This window comes from Carya illinoinensis, chromosome 4, assembly GCF_018687715.1.
Source record: "Carya illinoinensis cultivar Pawnee chromosome 4, C.illinoinensisPawnee_v1, whole genome shotgun sequence".
Classification (NCBI taxonomy): Eukaryota; Viridiplantae; Streptophyta; class Magnoliopsida; order Fagales; family Juglandaceae; genus Carya; species Carya illinoinensis.
In genome coordinates, this window is record NC_056755.1 from 28,630,812 (window position 1) to 28,642,643 (window position 11,832).

Here is an 11,832-nt window from a genome sequence, read left to right on the forward strand (position 1 = left end):
CTATTTCCTTACGACCCTACCATTACCCTTCTTACCAAAAGGATGAGATTAAAAAGATTGTCCAGGAGTTATTAAAAATAAGGGTAATTAAACGTAGTCAAAGTCCCTACTCGTCCTTGGTATTATTAGTGAGGAAGGCGGATGGAATGTGGTGGTTGTGTGTCGACTACAGGGGTCTGAATAGCATCACCATTAAAGACAAATTTCCTATCCCAGTGGTTGAGGAACTAATGGACGAGTTGCAAGGGCCAATTATCTTTTCCAAGCTAGATTTAAGGTTCGGCTACCACCAACTTCAAGTCAAACCTAACGACGTGCTTAAGACTGCTTTTAGGACTCATGAGGGACACTATGAGTTCCTAGTGATGCATTCCGGGTCACCAACGCCCCCTTTACTTTCCAAAGTCTCATGAATGAGGTATTTCAACCATTTCTAAGAAAATGCATACTTGTTTTCTTTGAAGACATTTCTTGTGTACAACAAATCTGAAATGGAGCATGTCAATCACCTAAGGGTAATCTTAGAGACACTAAAACAACACCAACTGTTTGCAAAAAAATCCAAGTGTTGCTTTGGATGTAAGGAGGTGGCCTATTTGGGCCATTTGATCAAGTGCGGGGGTCAAGGTGGATCCTGACAAGCTAAAGATGATGATGGAGTGGCCCATGCTAAAATCCCTAAAAGCCTTGAGGGAGTCTTGGGGTTAAAAGGCTACTATCGCAGATTTATATGGAGCTATGGGGGAATTGTAGCCCCTTTGACTAAAATGCTTATAATGGATGGATTTCAATGGACATAAGAGTTTAAGCTAGCTTTTTACAAGCTTAAGGAGGCTATTACACAACCTCCTGTGTTGGCCTTACCCGACTTTACTCTACCCTTCACAATTGAGTGTGACGCATCGGGAATAGTAATGGGGGCAGTCTTAATGCAAAGGGGGCAACCAATTGCATTTTTTAGCCAAGCTTTAAAGGGTGGTCCCTTTTGATGTCTACCTACGAGAAGTAATTGTTTGCAATAGTGTTAACAGTCCTTAAGTGGTGACCCTACTTGTTAGGGAGGACTTTTATAGTCAAAACAGACCAGCAAAGTCTCAAACATTTGCTAGACCAAAAAGTTGGTATGCCAATACAACAACAATGGATTACCAAGCTCCTAAGCTATGATTTTATCGTTGAAAATAGGGTCGCGGATGCCTTATCAAGAAAGGAAAAGCATGAAGAAGGAACGTTAATACTAATCACTTTCCCTAATGTAGGATGGGTTGATGAGCTAAAAGGGGCGTGTGAAGCTAATGAACATCTAAAGGCCATGTTACAAAGCTATTTAAAGGGTAGATTTTGCTCTAGTTACACAACTAGGGAAGGTTTACTATCAAGAGTAGACTCTACATCCAAGACAACAAGGAGTTTAAAAACAAGCTGATGGAGTTATCTCGCAGTATTCTTTGTGTGTGTGTGGGGGGGGGGGGGGGGGGGTCATACAGGCTATGACAAATTTGTCCATAGGATGAGAAGGGACTTCTACTACCCGGGATGAAGATGACCTCAAATAGTTTATTAGGGCGTGTGACTTGTGCCAAAAGGTAAAGGCCAATAATGTTTTGCCAAATGGCTTGCTGCAGCCATTACCTATACCCTCTCAACCATGGACTCACATCACCATGGATTTTATTGACGGCTTACCTAACTATCAAAGGTACAACAATTTGTGGGTGGTGGTCTATCGTTTGACCAAGTATAGTCATTTTCTACCCTTGAAACACACCTATACAACCAAGTCAATTGCTGACTCTTTCATGAAAAATGTTTTCCTGCTACATGGTCTAGCCCAATCGATTGTTTCTTACAGGGATCTTGCGTTTACAAGTCAATTTTGGCAAGAGCTTTTCTCATTATTGGGAATTGAGATGTCCATGAACACATCATATCATCCTCAGATGGATGGCCAGGTTGAGGCAGTTAATAAGGTTGTGGAAAATTACTTATGGTATTTTATGGGAGATCGATTGAAGGATTGGTCAGTGTGGGTTCCCCTTGCTGAGTGGTGGTATAATACCACCCAACATTTATCGACCAGGGTCTCACCCTATGAGGCACTCTATGGCTAACCCCCTACCCCATGTAATGGACTACTTTCTTGGCAGCTCACATATGGAAACAATGGACCAAACACTATGCAGCAGAGACCAAATTCTCAAGCTCCTCAAGCAAAATTTACAACATGCCCAAAAAAGTATGAAAAAAAATATGCAGATCTTAAAAGAAAGGAGCAAGAGTTCGAAGAGGGAGAATGGGTATACATCAGGTTGCAACCGTATTTCCAAACATCAGTGGCTCACCAGCGGAATCTCAAGCTAACTTCGAGAAATTTTGAGCCATACAAGGTACTAAGGAAGGTTGGAGTCGTGGCCTACACCCTTGATCTGCCACCATCATCAAGGATACATCCTACCTTACATGTATCCTAGCTCAAGAGGAAAATTGGTTTGAAGATCACAGCCATCCTGTCACTACCATCCATTGATGAACATGGTGTTCTCCACCTTGAACTTGAGGAGGTGCTCAGTCGTCGCTTGGTTAAGGTGGGTAATAGAGCTCGGGTTGAATATCTAGTGAAGTAGCATGACCAAGAAGCCACCGACGCCACCTGGGAAGTTTATTCTAAACTCAAAGAAGATTTCCCCACCTTGAGGGTAAGCTTTTTTTATGGGGGAAGGTGTGTAATGCATCATGGCAAAAACCTTAAAGGGAAAAGCTCAAATAGCGATGGAGGTTATGGGAAGGAAGGAGATCAAGGCTTCAAGCCCTAGCCTATGAGTGAGTGAAGTCTAAAGTGCACATGGGCAAAGTCAAAAGTGGAAGTGTTAAACTGAAGTGGGTGTTTGAGTGTGAATTGAAGTGGGTGTTCATGAGTTCGTGGGCTGGGTCATCTATAAGGGCTAGGCCCAAGGTCTGTTAGTTAAGGTCTAGTAGCTGAAGTCAGAGTAGTTGGGCCGCGGGATTATCCTTGGCTATTATCCATTTGTTATTTCATTCACTTATTGTTTCTTTAAGTGAGTCCAGTAGTAAGCCCATGGCCTATTTTAGTTTCCTTGGTATATGTATGCAAAAATGAAAAATGTAAGGCATCGAAAAAGTAATAAAAACTCCTAAGTTTACTCTTTTCTCTGTACTTCTCTATCTCATTTCTCATTTTGGAGGTACTCCCCTCGAAAAGAGCTTATTTGTGTGTGTATATCTGAATAGGCATGTTACATTTCATCTCAATATCTAAATGTTATTTAAATACAAATATTTTTAATTTCAAATTTTTAAAATTTTAACTTTTTTATCTAATCATTACAACTTTCTCGAACTTTCAAATAAAACACAAAAAAATAATTCAAAATTTTCAAATCTCAATATAAAATAATATTAAAAGATTATATTCTAAAAATATTTTAATTTTATAATATTTTTATTTAATTTTTTTTCTCTTTCTTTTATCAAAATCATATAAAATATTTTAATTCAAATTATTTTACTAATATTTAGAAAATTCTCATCTTATCTATGTAAATAAAAGAGGCGTGTATTAGCTCGTAAAGAAATAAATCCAAAACTGATTTTGAGGATCTAAACCTGAGCAACCAAAATTATTTTATGTTATATATTTTATTGCGATGATTGTTGGGATTCATTGCATATGACTCACCCACTAGGGTGTTGCAGTCCTATTAAGAATTTGTTCTTGAAGGTCACTAGGACTTTTTTAATCCAACCACAGTATTCATTTAATGAATTTGAGAAGGTAACATACTACTTAGAGCATCTACATCCGGATCCTTATAAAATTTCCTATAATTTAACTCAAAATTACTTTCCCTCAAATTTATCCCTAAATTTTATTCATCTTTTAAAAATCTCCTACATCTCATTCTCCGTCTCCATCTCTATTCTATTAAATAATATTTATTTATTCTTTTTTTATTATTTTTTTATCTCACTTCTATTTACAATCTTAACTACTAACTCTTTTGTCTTATTATCTTCTTTTCAAATATCATTTTCTGCTAAATATTTATATGATTTTGACTACTCAATACAATATTATTTTTCAAACCGAAATTTGTATTATAAAAATAATAATTTTTTTAATATGTGTATTTTCTAATGTGATGGTCAATTTTTTTACCTTATTCTCTTTCTTTTCAAATATCATATTTTATTCCAAAAAAAAAATTGTGTCAAAATCCTTGTGCTTATCGTCAAATTCCTCATTCACTTTCTCTTCTTTCCATCCGAAATCCTGTTTCCTTCTCCCCACTATGACTTTGCTTCTTCCTCGCCTGTGATGACCTGCTTTTACGTGTATTTTTACTGAATGGTTGTTTTTAATTTAATTAATATATTGGTTTATTTATTTTAAATTAATGTATTTAAATTGATTTTTAATTTATTTGATGTTGTGTTTAATTTATCTAGTCATTTTACGGTTTTTAATATCGTTTTTGGCAGATCAGTTTTGGTTTCCGGAGTGAGGACTGGACCTCATTTCTTTTCCCCATCTTTTTTTTTTCTCTTTTCCCTTTTCTCTTTTTTCTCTTTTCTTTCTTTTTCTTTTTCTTTCTTTTTTTTTCCTCCCTTTCTTCTCGTGCGTCGACCCCCCCGTGCATTTTCTCTCTCTCTCCCTCCGGTGAACCACCCCACCAACTTTCATCCCCAACTGTGACGCTGTTTAGCCGGAAAATCACCATCAAGCCGAACGGCCTTTGCTCCGTTTCACTCCACCTCCGGCCACCACCTCTTCACCACTTCATCACCGACTCTTTGCCGTCTTAACCCACCCATTTCCGGCCTTGATCCATCGCCGGAACAGTCCCCACGAGCTAACTCTCTGATTTGGGTATTTTGGCCTCCTACCGTCGTTTTCGCAGCCACCCACGGCCAAATTCCACTTCCCTTAACTTCATAAACATCCTTAGGTCATTCCCTATCAATCCCGAGCTTTGGTTTGTCCCCGTTCAAAAGTGGGTATTTTACAACCCACGGCTACAGTGAAATTTCACTGTTACGCTACTTTTTCTTCACCGTTTGCTGTGCGCCGATCCATCAAAAATTAATATATAGCGCTGTAAGTATTTTTCAAACTCTACTTTTAGATTGAAATGTATTTTTCTCTTACAATAAAAATTTATCTGTTGGTTGGTTGATTCCGGACTGAGTCCGAGGAGTTCGAGGGTCGGATGGTTTGAGGACAGAGTGCTTGGTTTTGGTTGTTTGTGATTGCTTGATTATTTGTGTCATGAGGCGTACGTTACATATTGCATACATGTGCATTTTATTTTAATTGAGAAAATCGTGTTTTGTTGGCGTAAATGGATTTCGGGTGTGTGAGTCTCACGAGCCCAAGCCGGGATGAGTTATTATCTCGGTGAAGCTTCTCTGGTCACTCGGGAGTGGATAATACTGAGTGACATCCCCTGGGTTATCGCAGGGCGACGACCGGATCGCACGATACGGTAACGCTATCGTGTCGACTCCATGGTCCCTAGAGTGGCGGGGACTAGTGGATGGCCTGGCCAGGTACGCGCTGGGCGCGAGTCTGGGCATCGCTCGTTTAGGTGTCACACGAGTAGTCGTTACCTGCGGTGTGGCACAGAGCCAGGGTGTGCGGATGATCCCTAGGGGAGATCATAGTGCATGCATAATTGGATCATTTTTATGGTTTTCGGTTGCGGGCCATTTTCTGGGAAAATGAAGAGGTTTGGTTTTGAGGCTTTTGATCCATTTTCTGGGAAAATGGTGATTTGGGCCATTATCTGGGATAATGGCGAGGCTTGGTTTTTAGCGATATGCTTTTGGCGTGCGTGGAAAAATATGGTTTTACGGGACATGTGCATTGGTTTTTCTTTCATGCATATTTTTTGAGTTTTATATATTTTTATCTAGTGGTATTTGGATTTTACTTACCTGCGGTACCATTTTTGGTTCCGTAGATTTTGGTGCAGGGTTCGAGGAAGAGGAGGAGGCTGAGCCCGAGGATGCGGCTCCGCCGGAGTTCTGAGTTGGGTTATGCTTTGTTTTCGGCGTTGAAAATTTAAAGTTATGTTTTGTAATATTTTAATATGTAAGTTTTGAACAGCTTTGTATTAAAGAAAAAAAATTCTGGTACTTAGTTTATGGCTTTGCTTTTCGCTGCGTGTTTCTCATGCACATTGGTTGCTTTTACACACACTTGGCACTTGTCGATAGGGTGGTGACCTGTGTTGTCATTATATGCGAGACGTCCGGATGATGACATCATAGGTCATCACCCTAACGACGTGTGCCAAGTGTGTGCAAAGGCAACAAAGTGCACGAGAAAAACGCAGCGAAAAGCAAGTCAATAACTAAGTACCAGAATTCTTCTTGTTTAATACAAAGCTATTCCAAAACGTACATAAATAAAATATTACAAAACACGCATATAATATAATATCAAATACAAAGCATAACATCAGCAACCCGGCGGAGCCGCATCCTCGGGCTCAGCCTCCTCCTCCTCATCCTCAAACTTTGCACCAAAAGCTACGGAACCAAAAATGGTACCGCAGGTAAGCAAAACCCAAACACCACCAGATAAAAACACATAGAACTCAACCAACATGGATGCAAGAAAAGCCAAAGCACATGTCCCGCAAAACCACATTTTTACCACGCACGCCAAAAACCTATTTGGCCCAATAAAAACATATCCTTAAAAACCACGCCTTGCCATTATCCCAGATAATGGCCCAAACCACCATTTTCCCAGAAAATGGATCAAAAGCCTCGAAAAAAAACCAACATCGCCATTTTTCCAGAAAATGGCCCATATCCGAACACCATAAAAACAAACCGGTTATGCATGCACCATGATCTCCCCTAGGGATCATCCGCACACCCTGGCTCTGTGCCACACCGCAGGTAACGACTACGCATGTGACACCTAAACGAGCGATGCCCAGACTCGCGCCCCGCGCGTACCTGGCCAGGCCATCCTCTAGCCCTCGCCAGCGAAGGGCCATGGAGTCGGTGAGTAGAGCGATGCCCAGACTCGCGCCCCGCGCGTACCTGGCCAGGCCATCCTCTAGCCCCGCTCCCGTCGTCGCCCAGTGACAACTCAGGGGACGTCACTCAGTATTATCCACTCCCGAGTGACCATAGGAGCTCCACCAAGATAATAACCCATCCCGGCTTGGGCTCGTGAGACACACGCACCCGAAAATCCAATCACGCCAGCAAAACAGGATTTCTCAAATAAAATAAAATACACGTGCATGCACCATGCAAATGCAATTATCAATGCACAAAACAAACAACCAACCATAAAACAATAAATCAAGCAACTCCTTCCTCCATCCATCCGACCCCCGAACTCCTCGGACTCAGTCCGGAATCAACCAACCAGCAGATAAAATAAATTGAATGAGCGATATATATTTAAATCTGAAAATAGGGCTTGGAAAATACTTACAGCGCTATACGGTAATTTTAGAAAACACCCGGCGTTGCAAACAGCGATGAAAAAACAACGTTACAGTGAAAAATCACTGTGGCCGTGGGTTGTGAAATACCCACTTTTGAACGGGGACAAACCAGGGCTTGGGATTGATAGAGAATGGTCTAGGGATGATTTTGAAGCTATTGGAAGTGGTGGTTGGCCGTGGGTGGCGGCGAAAACGCCGGAAAGAGGCCGGATTTCCCAAAAAGGAAAGCTAGCTCGTGGGAGCTGTTCCAGTGGTCGTTGGAGGCCGGAAATAGGTGGGTTAGGACGGCAAGGGACCGGTGATGAAGTGGTGAAGAAATGGTGGCCGGAGGTGGAGCGACGGCGGCGGATCGAAGCAAAAACCTTGCAGGCTTTGAAGGGCTTTTCCGGCCAAACGGCCGGCCGGATGGGGGTGGGTTTTGGTGGGAAGGTGCGCCGGAGGGAGACGAGTCGACCGGTGCCGGCGGTGAGCCGCACGGTGGCCGGACGGCGGCGGTTCGAGGGCGGGAAGCTTTCCGGCGTGAGAGAGGAGGAGAGAGAGAGGGACGGGGGGTCGAGCGGGAAAGAGAGGAAGAAAAAGAAAAAGAAAGAAAAAAGAGAAAAAGAAGGGAAAAAGAAAGAAGAAAAAAAAAAGAGAAAAAGGAAAAAAGAAAAAAGAAAAAAGGAAAAAGAAAAGAGGTGTAGGGAAAGAAGATGAGGTCTAATCCTCATTCCGGGAAAACGACACTAAACCGCCGCAAAGATATTAAAAACTGTAAACAACTAAAAGAAATAAAACACAACATCAATTAAATTAAAAACTAATTTTAAAACACAATAATTTAAAATAAATAAGCTAATATATTAATTAAAACAAAAACAACCATTTCAGCGAAAATACAAGCGAAAGCGGGTCATCACACCTGATATACACCGTATGGTGGTCAGCAACCGGATATCCACTTTTCAGGACTTAGTGGATGTGGCCACCCTTGTGGAGCAAGAGAATAATCTGAGTATGGGCTCCCCTCTAGGACATAAGAGGCGGAGTTTTTCTAGTGAAGAAAGCAGCTCGGGTTCACCTCAGAAATTTATTCAGTGGACTGGAACTCGACCACAAGCGTCCTCAGGTGTTTGTATGGGAGGACGAGTGCCAGTTTGTGGAGTTTGTAATAGAGCCCATGTGGGTGAGTGCCCTTTTGGTGGGGCTCGATGTTATAATTGTGGCCAGCAGGGTCATTTTGCTCGTGAGTGTCCAAGACCAGTTCAAGGAAGCCGTAGAGGTAGACGCGGTAGAAAAACAAATCCAAAACAAGTAGTGCAAACCTGGGTTTATGCTGTCACACCCGGAGATGTGGATGATGAGGCACCAGTGACCCATGATGCTGGAGTAATTACAGGTATGGATTTAATTTAATTTTATGTTAGATTTTGATTTTGGTGTGCTTTGATTTCTTTGTGTATTTGGATTTCATGGGTTTATGTGTTTGGTTCAGGGAGAGTCCGTTTATATGAGTTTTATGCTTGCACTTTGTTTGATTCCGGTGCGTAACAGTCGTTTGTATCTTCCACGTTTGCTCGGATGTGTAATTTGGTCACGGAACCTTTGCCGAAGTCATTGGTAGTGGCTCTACCCAATGGTGAAATGGTGTGGTGTTCCAATGTTGCTTTGGGATACCCATTAAATTTTGATGGAAGGTTCTTGAATGTTGATTTGGTGGTGTTCAAGCTGTTGGGTTTTGATATCATCCTTGGGATGGATTGGTTATACCGATATTCTACGAGTATTAATTGCAGAAGTCGGGTAATTAGCTTTCAGCTTCCAAATGGTGATTGTCTGGAATTTACGGGAAGTAAGCTAAAAGAAAAGCCGGTAATTATATCGGTAATTCAAGCAAAAAGAGAGATTGCATGGGGAGCGGAAGCCTTCTTAGTTCAGATGGTGTCTACGCCGTCTGAGAAGAAGTCTTTGGTAGACATTCCCGTTGTGAAGAATTCCCCGATGTGTTTGTGGATGACTTGCCTGGGCTACCCCCTGTTCGAGAAATGGAGTTTCTTATAGACTTGGAACCTAGAGCGGCTCCTGTACATAAAGCTCCTTACCGCATGGCACTGGCTGAATTAAAAGAGTTGAAAACTCAATTGCAAGAGCTGGTAGATAAGGGGTTCATTCAACCAAGTACTTCGCCGTGGGGTGCGCCAGTTCTATTTGTTAAAAATAAAGATGGAACCTTCCGTATGTGCATTGATTATCGGGAATTAAATAAGGTGACCATCAAAAATAAATACTCTCTCCCACGGATCAATAGTTTGTTTGATCAGCTTCAAGGAGCAACTGTGTTCTCGAAGATTGATCTGAGGTCAGGATACTACTAGTTGAGGATAAGGGACAAGGATGTGCCCAAAACTGCTTTCAGGTCGAGATATGGGCATTATGAATTTAAGGTGATGCCGTTTGAATTAGCCAATGCCCCTGCTGCTTTCATGGATTTAATGAATCGGGTATTTCGACCTTATCTGGATTCTTTTGTAGTAGTATTCATTGATGATATTCTGATTTATTCCCGAGATATTGAAGAGATGTGTATCATCTTCTAGTTCTTGGGAAATTGAGAGAACACCAGTTGTATGCTAAGCTCAGCAAGTGTGAATTCTGGTTGGAGGAAGTCAGATTTATTGGGCATGTGATTTCCCGAGAAGGAGTGGCTGTTGATCCTAGTAAGGTGGAAGCCATTTTGTCATGGCAGAGTCCGACTACAGTGCGCGAGATCCGGAGTTTCTTGGGACTTGCTGGGTATTACTGAAGATTTGTAGAGGGATTTGCTCGCCTATCCGGACCTCTCACAGCGTTGACTAGAAAGAATGCAGATTTTGTTTGGTCTGATAAGTGTGAGAGAAGCTTCCAAGAATTGAAAAACAGGTTGACGACTGCGCCAGTGTTAGCGCTCCCAGAACCGCATAAGCCATTCGTAGTCTTCAGCGATGCGTCTAAATTTGGATTGGGTTGTTTCCTTATGCAGGAAGGACGGGTTGTTACTAATGCATCTCGTCAGCTAAAGGACCATGAGAAGAATTATCCGACGCACGATTTGGAATTGGCTGCGATTGTTTTTGCTCTCAAGATCTGGCGACACTTTTTGTATGGGGAAGCTTGCAAAGTATACACTGATTACAAGAGCTTGAAGCACTTATTTTCCCAGAAGAATCTGAACATGAGGTAGAGGCGATGGGTGGAGTTAATCAGTGACTACCAGTGCAAGATCAAGTACCATCCGGGGAAGGCAAATATAGTTGCTGATGCTTTGAGCTGAAAATCGCACTTGGAAGATGAAGCTGAGCCGTCAGAATTGGATTCTTTGCTTTGTAGGATGAGAAGACTCCTTATTGAAAGTTCACAGCAAGAAGAGATTTTATCTTCAGTTCTTGATATTCGGGTAACTGATTTTGAGGAATTGAAGACTCTTCAAAGGAAGGATCCGAAGCTGTTGGATATCAAAAAAAGAGTCAAAAAATCTCGAGGGCCGTTGCATTACAGTATGGATAAAGATGGAATTCTTTAGTTCTGAGATCGTAGGGTAGTCCCCAAAGATTTAAAATTCAATGAGCGAATCATGGCAGAAGCTCATGCGGCCTCTTATTCAGTTCATCCCGGCAGTACAAAGATGTACCGGTACTTGAAGAAAAATTACTGGTGGGATGGAATGAAGAGGGATATTGCCTTGGATGTTGAGAAATGCCACACATGCCGTCAAGTCAAGGCTGAGCATCAAAGACCTGCTGGTATGCTCCAACCCCTCCCTATTCCTGAGTGAAAGTGGGATGACATCACGATGGATTTTGTAGTGGGCTTAGCGAGAACGCCTAGTGGGAAAAATTCTATTTGGGTGATTGTTGACTGGTTAACGAAGAGTGCTCATTTCTTGCCTGTTAATAACACCGATTCCTTGGGTAAGCTGACCCTCTTGTACGTCAAGGAGATAGTATGGTTGCACGACATACCGAAGAGTATAGTGTCAGATCGAGACCCAAGGTTCACGTCTCAATTCTGGAAGAGTTTGTAGGCAGCATCGGGTACTAAGTTGAAGTTCAGTACTGCATATCACCCGCAGACAGACGGCCAATCAGAGCGCACCATTCAGACCCTTGAAGATATGTTACGGGCATGTGTCATGGAATTTCAAGGGAGTTGGGAAAACCACTTGCCACTCATAGAGTTTGCATATAATAATAGCTTCCATGCGACCATTCAGATGGCTCCCTATGAAGCTCTTTATGGGAGGAAGTGCAGATTGCCTTTGTGTTGGGATGAAGTCGGGGAGAGTAGGATAATTGGACCCGAAATAATTCAAGAGATGCAAAGC